Here is a 22591-nt window from a genome sequence, read left to right on the forward strand (position 1 = left end):
TTACGCAAGGCTCTACATTAAATAGCGAGGTAAATTACAACCTTGAGACCAGCAAATAACAAAGCCATGACACAGGAGGAGCTGAGAGAAAACTATCATCTAAGAGGCATTCATTTTGTAGCTTATTTCAAAAGAGTGAGAGCAAATGAAAGAGATGACTGTCAGTGTTCCCTAGATAAATATTTCTCCCTCTGTGAAAGGTGTTTTGCATAGTACACCCTAGTGTAGGTAACTTCACCTTAAAGTGACACTAAAGCGGAAAAAAAAACGTATGATATAATGAATTGTATGTGTAGTATGGATACTTAATAGAACTTTTGTACCAAAGAAAAAAGTCTCATATTTTTATTTTAGTTATACTAGGTAGGTACTGTACTAATACTGCAGGGACACAATGTCCTTGACTAGCTGTACTGCACCACCAACACAGAGATTAGACAGCTGTCATTCCTAGAAGTGAATGTAAACTGCTCTAGTACTTATTTACTTACTGTACAAGTCCGGCCAAGCACTTGTGCTATACTGTGCCATTGTGCTCCCCAAATAGAAGTCATTTTACTTTCATTCCAGTTTAGAATTTTCACTCAGAGTGACTGACTGTTATGCTGTCTGCATGCTGTCCATCACACAAAGTTCTAATTTGCCTGCTATGGCTTTAACTTTGGAACATTTTTTTTCCTTTGTTGCCACTGTTTTCTGCAGATTCCTAACAAATTTGATGGATAAATAAAATTCACAAATTAGCTTAGACTTAAATTTGTGGTAGCACCTGAAGTTTGAGGATATTTTTGAGACTGCCAGTGGTGTTCTCACTCATCCCTACTGACCGGCAGCACTCTCCCCCACGCCAGCATGTGATTGTGGAAGGGGGTCTTCACTAGGCCATGTAATTGTGATATCAGAGGAAAGATGGTGGAGGGATGAGTCCATTAGACTACTTAAAGTGAACCAGAGACGAAGCACCCTCATGTATTTCACCATATATATCAGTGGGAACATTAGAGAAAACACCTACCCTGCTCTTTGTTTCATCCTTCACTGCTCAGCCTGCTTGTTAACAGCCTTGATAAAATCCCCGACTGAGCATTCAGTCTGGCTTTGCTCAGGAATTATAGCTGACTCATTATAGCAGAGTCAGAAGGGGGCAGGCTTGGGCTTGAAAAGACATCAGAGAAGACAGACTCAGCTATAATGACTCCTGAGCAAAGCCAGACTGAATGCTCAGTCAGGGATTTTATCAGGGCTGATAAGAAGCAGGCTGAGCAGTGAAGGATAAATTAGAGAAAACACCTACCCTGCTCTTTGTTTCATCCTTCACTGCTCAGCCTGCTTGTTAACAGCCTTGATAAAATCCCTGACTGAGCATTCAGTCTGGCTTTGCTCAGGAATTATATCTGAGTCATTATAGCAGAGTCAGAAGGGGGCAGGCTTGGGCTTGAAAAGACATCAGAGAAGACCGACTCTGCTATAATGACTCCTGAGCAAAGCCAGACTGAATGCTCAGTCAGGGATTTTATCAGGGCTGATAAGAAGCAGGCTGAGCAGTGAAGGATAAATTAGAGAAAACACCTACCCTGCTCTTTGTTTCATCCTTCACTGCTCAGCCTGCTTGTTAACAGCCTTGATAAAATCCCTGACTGAGCATTCAGTCTGGCTTTGCTCAGGAATTATATCTGAGTCATTATAGCAGAGTCAGAAGGGGGCAGGCTTGGGCTTGAAAAGACATCAGAGAAGACAGACTCAGCTATAATGACTCCTGAGCAAAGCCAGACTGAATGCTCAGTCAGGGATTTTATCAGGGCTGATAAGAAGCAGGCTGAGCAGTGAAGGATAAATGTTCCCACTGATATATATGGTAAAATACAGGAGGGTGATTCGTCTCTGGTTCACTTTAATTATGATATCTGGTGGGAAGGCACACCAGGCTACTTTGTTCTTATATTGAGGGGGAGTTGAAACAATTTCTGGGCACGCCTGGCTACTTTGTTCTTATATTGAGGGGGGGGGGGTTGAAACAATTTCTGGGCACGCCTGGCTACTTTGTTCTTATATTGAGGGGGGGGTTGAAACAATTTCTGGGCACGCCTGGCTACTTTGTTATTATATGGGGCGGGGGTACACAGTTGTCACTACCTGTCCCTCAGAGGGGCTCACAATCTAGTCCCTACCATAGTCCTATGTCTATGAATGTATGGTTTAGTGCATGAATCATAGTCTAGGGCCAATTTAGGGGGAAGCCAATTAACTTATTTGTATAATTTGGGATGTGGGAGGAAATCGGAGTGCCTGGAGGAAACCCACACAGACACAAGGAGAACATACAAACCCCTTGCAGATGTTGACCTGGCTGGGATTCGAACTGCGCCACCATGCCGCCCTATCACTGACAATCTTGAGTGGCCATGTTTCTTGGTGTGCCTGTTAAATGGTTTGGCCCAATTTGTGACCCTGACACCTATTTCACTTATATTTATTTAATGATACAAGCAAATGATTCCTGCTACTGTAACAAGCTTTAATACAGATAACACACTGATGTTACACTGCTAAACAATGACCGCAACCACAAGTCCTCCCTCCTCATGCAACCACATGGGCCGCTATTTCATTAACTCTTCTCTTGAGATTTCTCAATACTAAAAGTAGGTAAAGAAGTGCTATCAAACGTATTCTGAGTATTATCCTGCTTGCTGAGGGCTTACAAGATGTATGGTTGATAAAGCGTGAAAAACACCCGTGAGAAAACAAAGTTAAAGCGGACCTGAACTCAGAACTTCCTCTCTGCTCTAGATGATAAGCAACTGCATGATAACCTTTAAAGAAAAACATGTCTTTGTTACAGCTGATACAGATCCTACAATAAATCTGCAGTGTGTCTACTTCCTGCTTTCAAGGAAGCAGACATAGGGTTAACATCCTGTGTTTACAAATCAAATTCATTGTTCTGCGGAGGCAGCCAGCTGACACAGCTGATGGATCAAATTACAGCTGTTGATTAGTCACAGGTGAGGGGGGATTACACAGGCTAAGCTCTCTAAATACATACAGGGTGCATTTCTCTATGTTTCCTTCTTTCCTGTGGAAGAGTTCAGGTTCACTTTAGTTTCATAGGAGCCAAGATTTCTACTGGAATTCAGGATTCAGGAATTCTGGAAAAGGCATGTATGTTTCCTCCTAATGAGGGTGTCACATGCTCAACATCTGACTGACCTGTCCAGCAGTTCAATCCAGAGAGAAGTAGGATGCTGTACTGCAGTGGCAAGCACATTTGGCCCAGGAAACAGGAATTCTGTCCAAATGTCTATCACTTTGCTTCTACACACTATTTAAATTCACTTAGCATCCTAATTGCTAATAGAATGTGCCTTTTTTCAATTTTCTGGTTAAGCTCAACTTTAATTCTGACAATGTTCAAGTAGCTCAAAAGCCCATTTTTGCATTTTGATGGTCTAGTGTAATCTAAAAAAAACCTTCAGATATCCATGTTTTTAATTTATTTACATTCAATTTTCTTCTTCTAATCTTGTGCGAGATAGCCTACTGATAAGCTTTTCAGCAATAACCTTTAATGGCAATGAACAGCCGCCAAATGGTTGCTATGGCGCCTGGATCTAAGTAATCTGATGGACTGTGAAGTGTTAATTATTCCCTGGTGACCAAACCTGCTTAAAACTGTCATAAATTTCCCAGAATTATACCAATTGCAGGCCATTCTTTATGAGTGGGTGTTGTGGGGGACAGTTATATGGATCTGCGTGCTGTGCTAAGCAGATGTGTCTGTAGTATTGCTACAACATGTATAACAAGGTATAGATACACACCCACATTGTCTGACATACCTATTATCATAGGCTCATAGGGATACCTGTTTGTAATGGCAGTTGAAACACACAGGAAGCATCTATTTGGTACGTTTACCACATTTTGCCAGCTGTTCCTATTTCCCAAACATAGTCGTCTCAGGGCTTAGGGCTCCGTTTAGCAAGAATGTAAGGTATCTGACATTATATTTTTTCTCATCATATTACAAATAATACAAATTATAACATTAACGCCTGTAAATGGCAATTGTTTTATCTCCAGCCAGGAAATTGAGATAAGTTAACAGCCATTTGTAAAGGGATTAGGAAGACGTTAGGAATATGAAAGTTATCTTTAAAGGAATACTGTAGGGGGGTCAGGGAAAAATGAGTTGAACTTACCCGGGGCTTCTAATGGTCCCCCGCAGACATCCTGTGTTGGCGCAGCCACTCACCGATGCTCCGGCCCCACCTCCGGTTCACTTCTGGAATTTCAGACTTTAACGTCTGAAAACCACTGCGCCTGCGTTGCCGTGTCCTCGATCCCGCTGATGTCATCAAGAGCGCACAGCGCAGGCCCAGTATGGTCTGTGTCTGCGCAGTACACTCCTGGTGACATCAGCGGGAGCGAGGACACGAGCGTGCAGGCGCAGTGGTTTTGTGACTTTAAAGTCAGAAATTCCAGAAGTGAACTGGAGGCGGGGCCGGAGCATCGGTGAGTGGCTGTGCCAACACAGGATGTCGGCGGGGGACCATTAGAAGCCCCGGGTAAGTTCAGCTCATTTTCACCCGACCTCCCTACAGTATCCCTTTAAAGCACACTTGACCTGTGGCAAAGCAACTAAAGATACCCACAAACATATGTTCATGCCAGATCCACATACCTCCATGTATTGTTTGTTCCTCTCCTTGTTTCTCCCTAATCACTGTATTTTTCTGTATTTTCATGTACCCATATTTGTTTCTTATTCTGTACAGCGCCACAAAAGATGAAGCCGCTACATAAAACATCATTAATATAATAGCATAGTAAACTGAAGATTGCAGCGGAATTCCTTCAGAGAGTCAAAGGGACACGGACAGTTCTAGACTTTTTAATTTTTTCGCCTCTACTTATCGTAAAACTTAAAACATTATGTGTGTAATTTATATACTCATAAGTAGAATGAAGACTTTTCATTGTGTGCTGTGCAAGAGTTTGGTTTAGCTTTAAACTACGGCCATCTATTTGGACTTTAAAGAGACTCTGTAACAAAATGTTCAGCCTTATTTCTTCTATCCTATAAGTTCCTATACCTGTTCTAATGTGGTCTGGATTACTGCAGCCTTTCCTAGTTGCACAGTGGTTGTATTATCTCTGTTATCTAATCTAGTCTTCTTTCCTCTGACGGCTTTGTCCGGTTCAGGCACTCAGGCAGGAATGAGCTGTTCTGCTTGTGATAGGATAGAAGCTATACACACCCTCTCCAGGCTCCCTTCAGGCTCTGTATGAGTCACAGACTGAGCTCCTCTCAGCCTATCACATGCTATATCTTTTGTTTGTAAACACTGCCTAAAACTGGCAATTACAAGCCAGGATTGCAGCAGGGAGTAGCAGAAACAGCACAGAGGGGCCCAGGAGTACATAATGATCAGAATGGTATGCTTTTTTATTGTAAGAATTTTAGAGTACAGATTCTCTTTAAGCTGGGACCAGACAACAACAAAGGATGCTTAAATATGTTTGTCCTTTTATTCCAGTTTATTTTATGATGTGGTTTATTTGTTAGAATTTTCATCTTATTTTTGTAAACATTGATGCACCACTTTTACTTAAAAAAAAGATTCACAAATAATTTGAGAAGTTCACTTTGATCTGAGTGGAGATAAGAAAACTCTACTTAAGGTAGCCATACACTGGTCGATCTGCCATCAGATTCGACCAACAGATAGATCCCTCTCTGATCGAATCTGATCAGAGAGGGATCGTATGGCTACCTTTACTGCAAACAGATTGTGAACCGACTTCAGCCTGAAACCGTTCACAATCTGTGGTGGTGCCCTCTACTGTTTAAAGTTCCTGCCGGGCAGGAGGAAGTGAAGCATGCTGGACCCGGAGACTAGACCAGAGCGGAGACGGAGCAGCGGTGACCGTGGGCAGTCGCGCCGGCGGAGCAGGTAATGTATGCGGGTTCTATTGCGTCGGTCGTCGGGCACTCGAACGCCGCTAGCGACGCGCTCCCTACCCGCGGGCGATCGACGGTAATTTTCCGCACGGAGCAATCGACGGGATCGGACGGGATAGATCGAAATTTAGCGTGTAGCGGGAACGATGTGACAGCAGATTCGATCCCAGTGATCGAATCTGCTGTCGATCGGCGGGGAATCGGCCTAGTGAATGGCCAGCTTTAGTGTAACAGGTTGTGTTTGCTTGTGTTGTGTGCAAGTACACATGTAGGTTGTGTTTCTGCTATGTACCATGAGAAGTATCAGAAGGTATGTGGGCAAGGGTTATCAGGGTTCAAGATCACTACCCATGACACCCCTTTTATCTTGTTGGTATTTAGATTGTTGTTCTGCATGCCAGAAAGGGTGGGGCATTTTTTATCACAGCAATCACGTGTGTTTTTTTTTATAGGGGAATCATTTTAGCGTTCACATTATAAGTAGTGCTATATCCAGAGGCGAGCCAGGGCAAGGTCCTCCAGCACCCAAGGCTGAGACACCAAAGTGCGCCCCTTTATTCCTCCCACCCCAGCCGCCACACACTGATTGCCTCAGGTCCCCCAACCCTCCCAACACCTTAACCCTCCTGGCGGTATAAAAAATTCCGCCAGGAGGGAGCGCAGCAGTTTTTTTTTTTTTTTTTTTTATATCATGTAGCTAGCCCAGGGCTCGCTACATGATAGCCGCTGCTCAGCGGCATCCCCTTCGGCGATCTCCGATCAGGAAATCCCGTTCAAAGAACGGGATTTCCTGGAGGGCTTCCCCCGTCGCCATGGCGACGGGGCGGGATGACGTCACCGACCGTCACCGACGGGACGTCATTGGGAGTCCCAAACCACCCCTCAGCGCTGCCTGGCACTGATTGGCCAGGCAGCGCACGGGGTCTGGGGGGGGGGGTTGCGCGGCGCGACGGATAGCGGCGATTGTGCGCGGGACGGCGGCGATCGGTGTGCTGACGCAGCTAGCAAAGTGCTAGCTGCGTGCAGCAAAAAAAAATTAAACAAATCGGCCCAGCAGGGCTGGAGAAAACCTCCTGCGCGGCTTACCGCCAAGGAGGTTAATCTGTAGTTATCTGGCTTGCAGTCACTGTCATGTATCCCCTTTGCTTATTTATCTTTGCTTCAAACACAAAAATGGAATCATAGCTGGGTGAGTTTTGCACCCCTCCTACACTGCGCCCTGAGGCCGGAGCCTCTCTCGCCTCTGCCCATCCTGGCTATGTCTGTTGGATAAAAAGGTTGATGACTCCTGGTGAAACTGCTCACAATGGACGTATGATCATCAGAACTGAACTATAAACCAATGGAAGGACTTGGTTTGGTTTGATAAAGTTTGTATTGCTTTAGCTTCTGAATTCCCCAGATCTCAATCCCACCAAACATCTGTGCAAAGTACTGGAAAAACAAACTAATATATATTTTTAGGTTGTATTAAAGGCCATACAGTTATTAGATGTTAAATTAAAAGACCCTCCCTTCCCTCCCCCCCCCCCTCTCCTTAAAGTGACGATTCAGACTAAAAATCTACTCAGCAGTACTGAAAAGGCTTGGTGTTTCTTTAACTGTTTCACAGCATCAGAACTATGTTTTTCTTATCCAAGCCTCATTTTTAGCTGCACAGAAGAAAACTGCCCGGGCATTTTCCCCCTGGTGCTGTGCAAAGCATGATGGGATTTCTGATGTTGTTGTTCTCCTTCTGCTGTTTTGGAACAATTTTTTTTATTATAATTTTTTTTTTTTTTGAATATGAGATTTGAAGCCTAGCGCAGCTGGGAGGGGTGATCAGGACACAGGTTGGTTGGAACTGTATCTCATGTATCTCATGCTCCCTGTCACCTTCTTTGAACCAAAAAGGTGGCTACCCCCATGAAAAAGATGGCTGCTCCAATGAAATCACAAACATTTGCCTGTTCTTTTAAAACAGGGTGGGTAAGAGATTATATTACCTATCTATTTTAATTAACATAACTAATGCAACTTAATGACAGTATGTTTGTTTAGGCTGAAGTTCCCCTTTAACATTCAGTTAATCTAGAGTTAATCTAGTTGTGCGGTACCGGCCCTCGCTCAGCTTCTATTTATAGGCGCATCTGAGGAGGTTGATGCCTGTTGTCAACCAGAGTGATTGACAAGATGCTGACTGATTGGTCACCTCCTGACCTATGGGATGGTGACAGAAGCTATATAGGTTTTGGCAGCACCTGCTGTGAGGTGATTTCAGAAGAAGCAGCCAGTTGAGCACTCACCCACCCCTTTTCCTTGTCACGAGCGCCAGTGTTATTTGGGGATTATGTTACCCATTAATGTGGGAAAATCTGGCTGTTGGTTCAATTTAAAGTTACGATGGTTTAAATAATTTTTCAGTTGGTTTTACTACTTGGGCTGGCTAGCTGATTCGTGAATATATTGCTTTTAATTATTATTAAAGTTATAATCCCAAATAATAAAAGGTGTTGCGACCATTAAAACTTTCAATTGTGGTTTGGTGTGATTTATTATATAGTGTAGATGATTTTTAAAGTAAACTTAAAGGACCACTTTTGTGGAAAAAAAATTAAATTTTAAAATACATATGTACACATACATATAAGATGTGCAGTTCTTCCAGAGCAAAAGGCACTACAAATTACTGTTTTCTGATGCTCTGCTGCGCACTGCTCTGCATGAATGAAATTACAGAGGCCAGACGTGCAGACCAGCCATTGGTCCCCTGCTTCAAAGGGAGCTTTAACCAAGTAAATTCATTTAAAACTAGCTGATGGCCCAGCATTGCCCGGGTATGTGTTTGGCTGGTGTTTGCTCTGCCCACTTTTTCTAACCCTAACACACAATTACTCAATGATCAAGTTTGTGAGCTTTGCGGGCTTTGGCATCAATAATTTGCATTGAAATGAAACAAGTCTGATTGGCTATGGCTCCACCCCCTTTTCACCCAATGACCAACTGTACCAGGTTTGAGACTTGTGCCATTAACAGCGCAAGAATGGCAGCAATTAGTTATTCCCTTTGAAAGTCAATAGGTGAATTTTGATTGACTTTTATAGTCTCCACCCACTTTTCTGAATATTAATCCTAGTCACCCAGTGACCAACTATGCAAAATTTGAGAACCTTGCCAGTAACAGTGCAAGAATGGCTGCAGTTTACATTTACCCATTGAAATTTGTATTTGTGTCCGACCACGTTTTTGTTATGGGGATAAAAAGTATCCTAAATGTTATTCCAGGTAATGTACTATGTGCCAAATTTCAATCTAATCCGTTCAGCGATTATTGCGTGATTGAGTAACAAACATCCAAACATCCGAACTTCCGCATTTATAATATTAGTGAGATAACCACTAATGTACCTGCAAATTAATACTACATACTTAAGTCACCATCAGTTCCTCTCAGAAGCTCACCATTTTTTTCTAACAACGATTCCTTTCTGTCCTGACTAGATCTAGTCGTAACTGAATGTCTTAGGGCCATTTTTCACTATATCAGTTGCTGTCAGTTATAATTGAAAGGACAACTGGTGTGCAAGGTAATGTCCATGTTTCCTTATAGCTCAAGTGGGCAATATTACAACTTAAGCTGTTACAGGGTCATCACCATTTTTAAAATAGACGATGGAGAATTCCATTGATCACAGTGGACAAACAGGACGCAGGAGAGGAGAAAGAGATTGATGAGTAGACTACACAGGAGGCAAGTATAACCTGTGTATGTGTGTTTTGACTTATTTTTTAGTTCAGGTTTGCTTTAAAGGTTTTGCTGTTAATGTCTTGAAGCCAGATACCACAGGTCACCTTCAAAAAGCCGTGCGGAGTCCATGCCTCAGTGAGCCACGGCTGTTTAGGCAGTTAACAGAGGACCTTCCCAATATAAGCCTGGTGGTTTTAATGTTTTGGCTAATCGCTGTAATGTAACTGTGACAACTAAAATACTTTACTTTTCTTATTCCTTGAGACTTCATTGCTTGCCTATCTTTTTAATTTACAATGTAACTGGAAACAACTTAAAGTTCATTGTATAAGCAAATGATAATTAAAATAACACAGTAACGCCAACATGCTCTGCAGTATAATCACTTCTTTAAGGACATGCCCTGCGGCAAACCTATATCTTTCTATAGCGTTCCAACTAATAAACTATCTCCTTACACTGCCTTCCAGTAAATGAGTGTCTGCTAATAATGGAAATTGTTCCATTATTATATTCGATGTTTTCTGTTTCCAAGACTGTGAATAGATGCGGGTTTGTGACTACATCACAGGTTCCAGTCTGCAGTAGTGTTCGAAAAGCAACGTTGTACTGTTTGATCTCTCGTTCTTCTCTTCAAGGCTAGCGCATTGAACCATCTCTGTTTAATTTGTATCTACTACCCCCTGTTGTTTGTTTGGGGTCCATATCTGAGTCACGCAGTAGGAAGCAACAACCAATAACACGTAGGCTTCCTGTACTTCACAAAATATAGGATCAATTTGGATTTTTTTGTAGAATATAATTACGCTATTATATCTTAGAATGGGGAGCTGTATAGATAAACAGTGAAGAAAGAACCCCCCCCCCCCCCCATTTCTGTTTTAAATTCAGAAGAAAAAAATAAAATAAACAAACAATTGCACAGATTAAAATAGGAGTCTGCGCTGTATTAGTAGCTAAGATTTTCGCAGGCTAGGGTTATTAGGCTTACCGTACTTTAAAAATATAATTGTTGAACAAACAAAAGCCATCTTTAACCTTCGTTATCTGTTTATTTCAAAGGGCATATTGATATTTAATTTAAAATGTAATGGGTTTGTATACTTGTACATGTACGCATCCATGTATGGTTAATATACTAATGGTGGCAACTATGTTTGCCTCAGTTGGAGATACGTGACATCCTATTACAATTTGCTGCAGTGTAGTTTTGCTTTATCGCATTCCCTATATACAGTAACAGTTTAAAAGGACATCTGTAACAAGCGGAATATGGAAGCTGCCATATTTACTTCCTTTTAAACAATACCAGCTGCCTGGCAGCCCAGCTGGTCTATTTGGCTGCAGTCGTGTCTAAATCACACTAGAAACAAGCATGCAGATTATCTTGTCAGATCTAACAATTATGTCAGAAACGCCTGATATGCTGCATGCTTGTTCGGGGTCTATGGCTAAAAGTATTACAAACAGAGGATCACCAGGATAGCCAGGTAACTGGTATTGTTTAAAAGGAAAATAAATGTGGCATCCTCTATATCCCTCTCACTACAGTCGTCCTTTAGGCCTAGTTCACACTGTTCACAGTCGGTTCAGAGTCCACGCGTTAGGGTGGCAAACGGATCCGTGAAAACTGATCGGATCACCGGTTTGATCAGATCTGTTTTCATCACGTTGCTACTAGAGATGGCCCCAACCTCCGATTTTCGGTTCGCGAACATCCCGTGAAAGTTCGGTTCGCGCGAACTTTCACGAACCGCAATAGACTTCAATGGGGAGGCAAACTTTGAAAACTAGAAACATTTATGCTGGCCACAAAAGTGATGGAAAAGATGTTTCAAGGGGTCTAACACCTGGAGGGGGGCATGGCGGAGTGGGATAGACGCCAAAAGTCCCGGGGAAAAATCTGGATTTGATGCAAAGCAGCGTTTTAAGGGCAGAAATCACATTGAATGCTAAATTGGAGGCCTAAAGTGCTTTAAAACATCTTGCATGTGTATACATAAATCAGGGAGTGTAATTAGAGTTCTGCTTCACACTGACACACAAAACTCACCGTGTAACGCACCGCAAACATCTGTTTGCGTAGTGACAGCCGTGCTGGACTGGTGCGCACCATGGCCAGAGTGCAAGTCCATATGGTCACCGGGCTGTGGTAGCTCAATGATAGAACAACAGTGACTGCCCAGCTGATCAAATTTGGTCTGTCCACAATGAAGCAACGACCTTATTATCTTTGGTGTGCCCCCCCCCGAGACACTCATATAGCCGGTGGTCATTGCTTCATTGTGATACGCAAGCCCCTTCATCGCGGCAAGGTAATAATCATGAAGGGGAATGGGCACATGTACATGCCTTTTGTTTTATTGTCAGAACGATGATGAAGGCTGGCACATCCAAAGTAGAAAAGCTCTTTATTGTAAAGACATTAAAAGCAGTGGCAATACAGCGACAGCCCGCTGTTTCAGGTATCAGCCCTTTCTCAAGCTGTTTCAACCACAAACACTGAGTCAAGCACGTCTACTTAAATACTGCCCACCCTCAGTAACATCCAATAGATTCAAATCCCCAACAGCCAATCAGTTACCTGTATTATCTTACGGACCTGAGTGAAAACATCAAGAGATGTCTCCGAACTGCAAGCGCAGTCGCAATGGCCTTCACCGGAGGCTCTGTATTGTCATCACGCCTAACAGACGCCTTATCCGGCTTCCCATTTGCCGATGTAGGTACATGTGACACCACTTTGCATGACGTCACCACGCCGGCGCCACGCAGGGTGCGCTCATGCGTCATGCGTAAATGAAGTACGCTTTAGACTATAGACGTGACTGGATGCCGCCCACTGGGCGGAACTATCCGCACGTCATATGTAAACATAAAACTGCCCTATCAACGGCAGTAACAGGCGGACCCAAGCGTAGCGTCCCAATGGCAACCCCATATATAAACATAAACAATCTCACCAAGTCCCTCAGTGGCGAATTAGATGTCAGCAGACTTGTATCTCCAAGGTCCGCAGATACAGGAAACCGAAAGCTCTGTAAAAAGAGCATAATATACATTAGAATATACAGCATAAATATGGCTAAACATTTTAAATACAGAAACCTAGTTCGTATTCACGATTGAGACCTCCATTCCCCAAAACCTCTGATCTCCTTATCCACCCTGCCTCCCTCCTTAGTAGTTCATTGGTCCTGCTATGTTTCCCCCTCCAAGAGCTTGATACCCCATCAATGATTTGCACTTTCAATTGTGACACACTATGACCCATCTGAGTGAAATGAGATGAAACTGCTTGCTTCATATCACCGTTACGAATAGCACTTTTATGGGAACAAATCCTGTCCTTAACCTTTTGTGTAGTCATGCCCACGTAACCTAAGCCACATGGGCATTTCAGATAATAAACTACGAAGCTGGATTCACAAGTAAAAAAATCCCTGATCATATATTTAGTGCCTTTGGTGGGATGGTAAAATTCTGGGCCTTTGTTAATATGTCCACAAAGGTGACAACCCACACAGAGATAAGTACCCACTCTCCTGTTGGACACCTGTTCCACAGGGGAATGGTAAAAAACCTTATCCCTGATTGTGGGTGCCCGTTTGAAAGATTGGAGTGGGGGATATCTAAATTCTGTAATGCTGGGAAATGCACTGCTTAAAAGATGCCAATGGCGTCTAATGATCTTACCAACATGTGAACTACAAGTATTGTATGTTGACACAAATGCGAGGCGGAATTGGTTGTAACATTTTCTCTTTTTTGATCTAACATTAGGTGTTAGTACCTGTAAGGGATATCCTCTTTGTTGGAATTTGTAAGACATGTCCTTATTAGAGATGTCGCGAACCTCCGATTTTCGGTTCGCGAACTTCCGCGGAAGGTTCGGTTCGCAGAAAAGTTCGCGAACCGCAATAGACTTCAATGGGGAGGCGAACTTTGAAAAATAGAAAAAATTATGCTGGCCACAAAAGTGATGGAAAAGATGTTTCAAGGGGTCTAACACCTGGAGGGGGGCATGGCGGAGTGGGATACATGCCAAAAGTCCCGGGGAAAATCTGGATGTGACGCAAAGCAGCGTTTTAAGGGCAGAAATCACATTGAATGCTAAATTGCAGGCCTAACGTGCTTTAAAACATCTTGCATGTGTATACATCAATCAGGTAGTGTAATTAGAGTACTGCTTCACACTGACACACCAAACTCACTGTGTAACGCACCGCAAACAGCTGTTTGTGTAGTGACTGCCATGCTGGACTACTGCGCAACATGGCGAGATTGCTCTTCCTCACTCAGTGATGTCAGGTAATGTGTGACTTCCTTCTCAACTTTCCATGGCATTGTTAAAAAGCTTACGTTTTGTTTTTAAATTACATTTTCTACTTGCTGTGTACTTGTTCAGTACCGCTACAATGAGAATCCTGTGGAGGCGGGCAAGTCTGCCATTGTGACCCCGGGTAATGGCCGGGGAATGAGGGGTTTGAAACCGGTGTGGAGCCTGAGCAACGGCTACCACTACACATCCAAGGAGGGCAGCAGGCAGGCATGCACGCCCGCCCCGAGGTAGTGACCAAAAATAACAATACAGGAGGCGGACTTTCGAGGCCCTGCTGTGTATTTGAAATGAATTAACTTTAAATCCTTTAACGGGAATCCGTTATGGAGAGCAAGTCTGCCATTGTCACCGCGGGGAATGAAGGTTGGATTCCGGCCCGAAGTGGGAGCCTGCTGAGACCCATGCTGTAGCTGCCCTGACCGTGCTTTGCAGACCAGGCATCTGTGGTCAGATGGACCCTTGAGCCAGCGGAAGACAAACCAAGTCGAAAGCATTTGCCAAGAATGTTTTACGGAGGGAAAGTTTTGTTGGCATTTTTGTAAATTGTTTGAAAATGTAGATGGTTGTATTTTTAAATTGTTTGAAAATGATAGATGGTTGTATTTTTAAATTGTTTGAAAGTTTATATGGTTGTATTTTTAAATTGGTTGAAAGTTTAGATGGTTGTATTTTTAAATTGTTTAAGTGTAGCCATTCTTCCTCCCCCCAGCCACGAACAATACCATGGGAACGTGGAGCAGCAGAAGCCCCCTGTGACGGCTGCCACGGTTGTTCTCCGCGGCTTGTCTTTTGAGGGGTGCTGCTTTTCCTCAGGTGTTCTTGCCATAGCTGTTTGTGCCTTCTCTCCAGGTGCCTTCGTAAAGCACTTGTCCCTACGTGACAGTTGACCTTTCCACGGCTCAATTTTTGCTGGCAGAGACACTAGATGGCTTTGCTCCGATCTGAGACACACACGTTAAAAAATTTCCAAACCGCTGAGCCCCCCTGGGCTGATGGCGCTACGGTGGCATCAGCAGCTGACGTTGAAGGACATGTTGGCTGTCTGGCCCTAGCTGGCGATACATGGTACCGGACACTGCCCCCAGCTGTTTCTGAGGACGAGTTCCCTCTGCTTCTATCATGGAGTCGTCTCCTCCTAGTCCTCTCTGACTCCTCCTCTGAACTGTCCCCCTGGTCATCTCCTCTACCGGGAACATATGTGGTATCCGTATAATCGTCATCATAATCCTCCTGGCCAGCTGCACTTTCCTCAGACACCTCCTCAACTGCACCAACTTCAGGTGTTTCATCAGCCCCCTCCACACACGTTGCGTCCATACTATCGCCACCTAATTCAGACGTAGGAGGTGGTGTACCTGCGCCTTCTTCTTGTTGTTGCAGTAGTGGCTGTGAATCGGTGATTTCACCACCACCACCACCACCAAATAACTCCTGCGAAGTGTCAAATGCAGCGGATGTGGTGCTTGTTGTAGCGCTGGTGGCTGCGGGAGATGAGGTGTTCTGTGTTAAATACTCAATCACCTCCTCACGATTTTGGGAAGTGATGGCACGTGCCTTCTTCTGAGCACTGTATTTTGGGGCAGGTCCGCACGAAATCACAGCAACACCACCTCGCACAGACCTGCCGGTGCCTGGTGGCCTTCCTCTGGGTCTGCCTCTACCTTTTCCCTTTACCTGGTTTGTCCATTTTGTCCATCTCGGGGGGATGCTAGGTATATGCAGTGAGCTGGGTTCACTGAACAGTAAAGGTACTAGGATGCAGTGAGGTGGGTTCACTCAACACAACAGGTAGTAGGATGCAGTGAGCTGGGTTCACTGAACAGTAAAGGTACTAGGATGCGGTGAGGTGGGTTCACTCAACACAACAGGTAGTAGGTATATGCAGTGAGCTGGGTTCACTCAACACTACAGGTAGTTATGTGCAGTGATGAGGTGGGTTAAGTAAACACAACAGGTAGTAGTAGGATGCAGTGAGCTGATTCACTCAACACAACAGGTAGTAGTAGGTATATGCAGTGAGCTAGGTTCACTCAACACTACAGGTAGTTATGTGCAGCGATGAGGTGGGTTAAGTAAACACAACAGGTAGTAGGTATATGTAGTGAGCTGGGTTCACTCAACACTACAGGTAGTTATGTGCAGTGATAAGGTGGGTTAAGTAAACACAACAGGTAGTAGTAGGATGCAGTGAGCTGGGTTCACTCAACACAACAGGTAGTAGTAGGTATATGCAGTGAGCTGGGTTCACTCAACACTACAGGTAGTTATGTGCAGTGATGAGGTGGGTTAAGTAAACGCAACAGGAAGTAGGTATATGTAGTGAGCTGGGTTCACTCAACACTACAGGTAGTTATGTGCAGTGATAAGGTGGGTTAAGTAAACACAACAGGTAGTAGTAGGATGCAGTGAGCTGGGTTCACTCAACACAACAGGTAGTAGTAGGTATATGCAGTGAGCTGGGTTCACGCAACACTACAGGTAGTTATGTGCAGTGATGAGGTGGGTTAAGTAAACACAACAGGTAGTAGTAGGATGCAGTGAGCTGGGTTCACTCAACACTACAGGTAGTTATGTGCAGTGATGAGGTGGGTTAAGTAAACACAACAGGTAGTAGTAGGATGCAGTGAGCTGGGTTCACTCAACACTACAGGTAGTTATGTGCAGTGATGAGGTGGGTTAAGTAAACACAACAGGTACTGGGGGTATAGGCAGTACTGGGTAGTACAATGTGCAGCTCCCTGTCACACACACAGGCAGTCAGTCACTGAATGTGCTGGGCTGCTGGCAGTGGCACACACACACTATCAATTAGCAAGGCTGTGCATGCAACAAAAGTGTCAGTTTGACACACAGTAAAAAAAAAAAAAAGTACAGGATGAGCTCTGACAAAAGCTAGGGTGCTATAAAGCAATAACAATCAGCCAAGGAGCAAACTAAGCAGCCAAGAACCTAACTAATCTGTCCCTAGAAGAACAAGTCTGCAGCAGCTGTCCCTTTCCTCTCACTAGCAGGCACACGAGTGAGTGTAATGACCGCCGGAGCCTGCCTTATATAAGGGGGGGTGGGGCTCCAGGACTACTGTAGCCTGAATGGCTACAATGTGCCTGCTGACTGTGATGCAGAGGGTCAAAGTTGACCCTCATAGTGCATTATGGGGCGAAATGAACTTCCATAAAAGTTCGCGAACCACCAATGTTCGCCTGGAACCGTTCGCCGGCGAACCGTTCGCTACACCTCTAGTCCTTATGTCGTTCATTAAGACTCTCTGGACAAGTTACAATTTTGTCCAGTCTAGTGAATTGACCTTTAGGGATTGCATCTTTAACATGGGGGGGATGGAAACTATTATAATGCAATAAGGAGTTGCAGTCTGTACTTTTCACATAAAGATCAGAAATTAGCACATTATCCTTTTTGGTGATCACAGTATCCAAAAAGGTCACCTGATCATTACTCACATGACTAGTAAGTCTAATTTCCCTGCAGCATTGGGACAAGTCAATGAGGAATTGATCCAGGGTCGAATGCGGCCCCGCCCATATACAAAAAATATCATCGATAAATCTATACCAACATCTAGCATGACACTGAAAAAGACGATTCGAGTAGACAAAAGCCTCCTCGAAGAGTCCCATGTACGAATTAGCATACGACGGGGCCACGTTCGACCCCATCACCGTGCCCCGCAGCTGCAGGAAAAACTCGCCCTGAAATGTAAAGTAATTAAGACGTAAGACTACATTCAACAGTTCAAGCACAAATAATCTCTGATCATAAGACAGATCAGATCTTGTCATAAGGAACCAATCGATAGCCTCCACACCTCCATCATGTGGGATGGAGGTGTAGAGGCTCTCCACATCAAAAGTGACCAGGAGGAGATCATCTCCTCCCACATCAAGGTCCCCAATCTTCTGCAAAAACATGCCCGTGTCCTTGATATAAGAATCAAGTGTCATGACCAAGGGCTGCAGTAATTTATCCAAAAATTGTGCAACTGGAACAAATACTGAACCCGTATGGGTCTCCCCGGTGGGCGGCACGGGTTCTTATGTATTTTAGGTAAAGTGTAGAACTTAGACGTCATAGGATTCTCCTGTATAAGAAATTTCATAAGATTGTCATCAATCACCCCTCGAGATTTAGCTTTTTCAATTATGCCTTTAATTTTCTGTTGAATAGAAACTATCGGATCCTGTGCAATTTTACAATACACTTCAACCTGATCTAATTGGCTTCTGATCTCATCCTCATAGTACTTAGTGTCCAACACCACAACGGCTCCGCCTTTGTCGGCGGGTCGTATTGTGAGTTCAGTTCTTTTTTTAAGATTCTCAAGTGCAAGATACTCATCCTTAGTAAGATTAAACTGTACTCTTATACTCTGTTGCTCCATCTCCAGCACCTTAATATCTTCCATCACCAATTTACAAAAATTATCAATGACAATATTCCCAGATGGCATAAAGGTACTCTTGTTTCTCAATCCCAGATTTTTTATGGATAGAGAAGTTTCATCCACTGGACTCTGTCTATCACCAAAACTAGGTAATGTCCCGAAAAAATACTTGAGTTTAATGGTTCTGAAGAACCGAAACAGCTCTTGATCGATCTAAAAAAAAAACCAGGTAGATTAGTGGGGCAGAAGTTCAATCCATAATTAAGAACTCTTTCCTCTGTCTGTGGCAACACATGTCCAGAAATATTGACCACTAATTGAGGTGGCTTTATTGATTTATCTTCCGTAATTCCATTTGACTCCTCACTGGCTCTTTTCATACGTTGGATTCTTGCCCTGTTTCCACCCCTCCTGCTCCTCCTCTTCCCGTAGGGGAGTTCTCTCGGGAAGACAACAAATCAGATGCAGAGGAACCCGCATTCCCACCTCGTGGACGAGGCTTCACGCCTTTAGGTTTATTTGGTTTAGGAAACCTTCTTCGAGTATTAGCAGGTACCATCTTCTGCCATGAATAGACATAACCTCCAGTGTAGTCCTGGGTATCACGGTGGAACTTTGAACGCTTGGTTTCCTCAATGGCCTTAGTATGAGTAGCAATCTTTTTAGACAACTGGTCAACAAAAGTCTGCATCTCTTCTGCTGGTAACACTGCAGTGAGTTGAGTAAGTATAGCCAGACTCTTTTGCTTCAGGATAGGAAGTTCTTTGGGAATTCTCTCAATTGTGAGGATCATCGTATCAAACGCAGCCTTAGTCCAAATTCTTTCAAAAGTGGAACAAAACTCAGGATCATTCCCAAACAACATAGGTGACACCTGAGAGCGCACTGCTCGTGGAATCCTCCTTGTGCGGCAGTACTCCGCAAGAGTCCTGGCATGCATGTCCATGTCAACCCATTTCTTCTTTATATTTTCCAATTCCCGTTTCAGGGGTTTTACATCAGGAGTCTGTAAAAAAGTTGCATTTTCTCCCGCTCTAGCCAACACTCTAGCCGTATGTTCTTCAGTAAACGAAAATGTATCTGGTAATCCTCCAGATCCAGGGTCCCCACCGGTGCTCATCCTCTCAGATGCAATCAGAGTCCTAGTACACTGATAAAAAGAGTGGCACTCGTGGCTGGGGAGATGGGTGCCCAAGCTTCAATGGATCCTCGCATCCAGGAATCCTATCCAGAAGTCAGAACGATGATGAAGGCTGGCACATCCAAAGTAGAAAAGCTCTGTTGTTGCAGCCACAGTGCAGCCAGAAAAATTAGGCCGGCATGTACACGCACCAGAAAATTAGTATAGCGGCCGCTGCTAGCAGCGGCCTTAAAAATTCAGGAATCCACCTGGAGTCCTGGACCCTGTTGGTGGTGGTGGCGAAGGCAAGCGGCCTGCAGGCAGAGATGCTGTGTGGGGAGTGAATTAGTCTTGGGGCAGGCAGCCAGTCACACGGCGTGCAGGCAGAGATGCTGTGTGTGGGGACTGACTTAGTCTTCGGGCGGGCAGTAGCCCTCCGGGATCCATGCCTCATTCATTTTGATAAAGGTGAGGTACTGAACACTTTTGTGACTTAGGCGACTTCTCTTCTCAGTGACAATTCCTCCAGCTGCGCTGAAGGTCCTTTCTGACAGGACACTTGAGGCAGGGCAAGACAGAAGTTGGATGGCAAATTGGGACAGCTCTGGCCACAGGTCAAGTCTGCGCACCCAGTAGTCCAAAGGTTCATCGCTGCTCACAGTGTCTACATCCACACTTAAAGAGGAACTCCAGTGAAAATAATGTAGTAAAAAAAGTGCTTAATTTTTTACCATAATTATGTATAAATGATTTAGTCAGTGTTTGCCCATTGTAAAATCTTTCCTCTCTCCGATTTACATTCTGACATTTATTACATGGTGACATTTTTACTGTGGGCAGGTTATATAGCTGCTCCTAGCTGTTTTGGCTGTTACAAACAGCTGTAAACAGCCATTTCCTGTCTGTGAACATTGTTACATTGTGGCAGTTTGCCCAGAGTACCGCGGTACTCAGAGCTTCTTGTGGGAAGGGTTTCAAAACAAAATCAGTCATACAGCGCCCCCTGATGGTCTGTTCAATTCTAGGTTGGAGTTTCTCTTAAAGGCCAGGAGGGTGGATCTGGAAGCGCTAAGGTGAGGCATTGGACTAAAGAATGTCCGCATGTCTGACATCACCATGAGATCGCTGGAGCATCCTGTCCTTGCCAGCATGGACATGGGAGAAGGAACACTGGCAGTGGTACCTTTATTGCGTTGTGCTTTGACATCACCCTTAAACGCATTGTAAAGCATAGTTGCCAGCCTGTTCTGCATGTGCTGCATCCTTTCTGCCTTCTGGTGAGTTGGTAACATGTCCGGCACTTTGTGCCTATACCCAGGGTCTAGTAGCGTGGCCACCCAGTACAGCTCATTCCCCTTGAGTGTTTTTATACGGGGGTCCCTCAACAGGCTGGACAGCATGAAAGATGAAATCTGCACAAAGTTGGATGCAGACATACTATCCATCTCCTCTTGCTCTTCCTCAGTGATGTCAGGTAAGTCCTCCTCCTCCTCCCCAGCCACGAACAATACCACGGGAACGTCGAGCAGCACAAGCCCCCTGCGATGCCTGCTGTGGTTGTTCTTCTGCCGCCAACTCCTCCTCCTCCTAAGAAACACCTTCCTCATCATCCGAGTCTGACTCTTCTTCCCCACATGACTCTTCCTCCTCCTCCCCCCTCTGTGCTGCCGCAGGTGTTGAGGAAACATCTGATTCTGATCTAAATTGCTCCCACAACTGTTCCTGCCGTAACTGTTCCTCTTCACGTTCCTCCACAGCTTGATCCACCACTCTACGCACGGCACGCTCCAGGAAGTAAGCGTATGGGATCAAGTTGCTGATGATGCCTGTACTGCGACTCACCAGGTTGGTCACCTTTTCAAACGTCCGCATGAGCCTGCATGCATTTCACATCAGTGTCCAGTTCGGGGGCCAGAACATTCCCATCTCCCCAGATTGTGTCCTTCTACTGTAATTGTACAGGTACTGGGTGACGGCTTTCTCCTGTTCTAGCAGGCGAGAGAACATGACCAGGGTCGAATTCCAGCGAGTCGGGTTATCAGATTCAAGCATCTCACCGGCAAGTTGTTTCTCCGCTGAAGGTCCGCAAAGCATACCATGGCCGTGTAAGACCGCCTGAAATGCCCATACAACTTGCTGGCCTGCTTTAGGACATCCTCTAAGCCTGGGTACTTTGACACAAATCTATGAATGACTAGATTCAGCACATGTGCCATGCAGGGTACATGTGTCAGCTTTCCCAAATTCAACGCGGAAATGAGATTGCTGCCGTTGTCACACACCACGTTGCCGATCTCCAGCTGGTGCGGGGTCAGCCACTGATCCACCTGTTTGTTAAGAGCAGCCAGGAGAGCTGGTCCAGTGTGACTCTCCGCTTTGAGGCAAGAAATGTCTAATACGGTGTGACACCGTCATACCTGGCACGCAGCATAGGCCCTGGGGAGATGGGGCTGTGTAGCTGGAGAGGAGATCGCAGCACCAGTAGAGTTGAAGTGCCACTCAGCCAAGGAGGAGGAGACCGACGACAGCAAAGAGGATGTAGCAGGAGGAGAGGAGGTGGCAGGAGGCCTGCCTGCAAGCCGTGGAGGTGTCACAAGTTGGTCCGCTGCACAGCCACGTACTCCCTGCTTGCCATCAGTCACCAGGTTGACCCAATGGGCTGTGTAAGTTATGTACCTGAATATAACAACACAGATCCTGAGATAAGCAACACTAAACAGAAATGTTCCCTGACAGGGGAATAAAACTTAACATTTAATAAATCGTTAAAATCCTAGATTACTGTCATTGTGATAGCTGCATAGAATAGTTGAATCAGTAGGTTAGGTGTATGGAGTGGATGCCTCCTCCTACTTCAACTATGTAGTACTAATTACTGTAATTAGTACTACATAGTTGAAGTAGGAGGAGGCATCCACTCCATACACCTAACCTACTGATTCAACTATTCTATGTAGCTATCACAATGACAGTAATCTAGGATTTTAACGATTTATTAAATGTTAAGTTTTATTCCCCTGTCAGGGAACGTTTCTGTT

At 44.6% G+C, this 22591-nt stretch overlaps 1 long non-coding RNA gene across 4 annotated transcripts in view; it reads right to left on the reverse strand.

Annotated features, from left to right (window-relative positions):
- The window catches only part of LOC137544023 (uncharacterized), a 270055-nt gene that overhangs the window by 196664 nt on the left and 50800 nt on the right, over positions 1-22591 (reverse strand). For all 4 annotated transcript variants that reach the window (XR_011025700.1, XR_011025701.1, XR_011025698.1 and 1 more), the window contains exon 3: positions 12656-12730. This is a non-coding gene — a long non-coding RNA (uncharacterized lncRNA). The remainder of the gene's footprint in view (positions 1-12655; positions 12731-22591) is intronic.

The sequence above is a fragment of the Hyperolius riggenbachi genome, chromosome 2 (genome assembly GCF_040937935.1).
Source record: "Hyperolius riggenbachi isolate aHypRig1 chromosome 2, aHypRig1.pri, whole genome shotgun sequence".
In the NCBI taxonomy this organism is placed as follows: domain Eukaryota; kingdom Metazoa; phylum Chordata; class Amphibia; order Anura; family Hyperoliidae; genus Hyperolius; species Hyperolius riggenbachi.